This window comes from Rhincodon typus, chromosome 5 (assembly GCF_021869965.1).
Source record: "Rhincodon typus isolate 14 chromosome 5, sRhiTyp1.1, whole genome shotgun sequence".
NCBI classification, from domain to species: Eukaryota; Metazoa; Chordata; class Chondrichthyes; order Orectolobiformes; family Rhincodontidae; genus Rhincodon; species Rhincodon typus.
In genome coordinates, this window is record NC_063336.1 from 8,389,383 (window position 1) to 8,389,787 (window position 405).

The 405-nt window shown below is 61.5% G+C and overlaps 1 protein-coding gene across 2 annotated transcripts in view; it reads left to right on the forward strand.

Moving 5' to 3' along the window:
* The window catches only part of LOC109913061 (CSC1-like protein 2), a 65,619-nt gene that overhangs the window by 28,917 nt on the left and 36,297 nt on the right, over positions 1–405 (forward strand). The gene's annotated exons all lie outside the window — the stretch shown is intronic.

Sequence of the window (405 nt, forward strand, 5' to 3'; positions counted from 1 at the left end):
GGGGGGGGCGCGTGCTGTGGGATTTGTTGGGTTGATGAGGGGGTGGTGTGCTGTGGGATTTGCCGGGGTGATAGGTTGGTGGGGGATGGTGTAGGATTTGCCGGGTTGATGAGGGGGTGGCGTGCTGTGGGATTTGCCGGGTTGGTAGGTTGGTGGGGGATGGTGTGGGATTTGCCGGGTTGATGAGGGGGTGGCGTGCTGTGGGATTTGCCGGGTTGGTAGGTTGGTGGGGGATGGTGTGGGATTTGCCGGGTTGATGAGGCGGTGGCGTGCTGTGGGATTTGCCGGGTTGATAGCTTGGTGGGGGATGGTGTGGGATTTGCTGGGTTGATGGAGGGGGTTGCTGTGGGATTTGCCGGGTTAATGGTGGGGGGGTTGCTGTGGGATTTGCCGGGTTGATGGGGG